Raw genomic sequence first — 746 nt, 5'->3', positions numbered from 1 at the left:
AAGCTTGGCAACATTTTTATATTCCATTTTTACAACTAATATTGAACGTTCATTTTCATCACAAGGGTCGCGGGGGTGCTGGAGCCTATCCCAGCTGTCTTCGGGCGAGAGGCGGGATATACCCTGGACTGGTCGCCAGCCAATCACAGGGCACATATAGACAAACAACCATTCACACTCACATTCATACCTATGGACAATTTGGAGTCGCCAATTAACCTAGCATGTTTTTGGAATGTGGGAGGAAACCGGAGTACCTGGAGAAAAACATTGAACATGAAAAACATTAAAATTAGTTACCTAAATTTGGAACCTTTCTTGTTTTTGCACATTATAACAATGATAGCACACCTTTTAAGTCACGTTTTTCTACACACATGCATTTTTGCATCAACCATCTTCATCCAAGTCCATCATAGAGAACATTGGAATTTTTTTTAATCTATTCATTAAACACTCACTGACACACGAAGACAGATTTCCTATTTCTTAAGACTAACCTCCCAAACGTCATCACTGGAAAAGCCCAGGAGATATTACCCACAGCACAACAAGTTTCATTGTTGTCAAAATAGACTATATCATTATACCAATGGATATCATATTACTTCATTTACAAACATCTAATTTCACTGACAGTAAAGAGTGAAACAAGTATTTAAAACAACTGTTTAAACCCTTCCACACTGTACATATCCACTGTATTTCAACCAGAGGCTTTAATGCATATATACAGTACAGAGATG

Source organism: Doryrhamphus excisus, chromosome 4 (assembly GCF_030265055.1).
Source record: "Doryrhamphus excisus isolate RoL2022-K1 chromosome 4, RoL_Dexc_1.0, whole genome shotgun sequence".
Lineage (NCBI taxonomy): Eukaryota > Metazoa > Chordata > Actinopteri > Syngnathiformes > Syngnathidae > Doryrhamphus > Doryrhamphus excisus.
Note: the sequence above shows the minus strand (reverse complement) of the source record.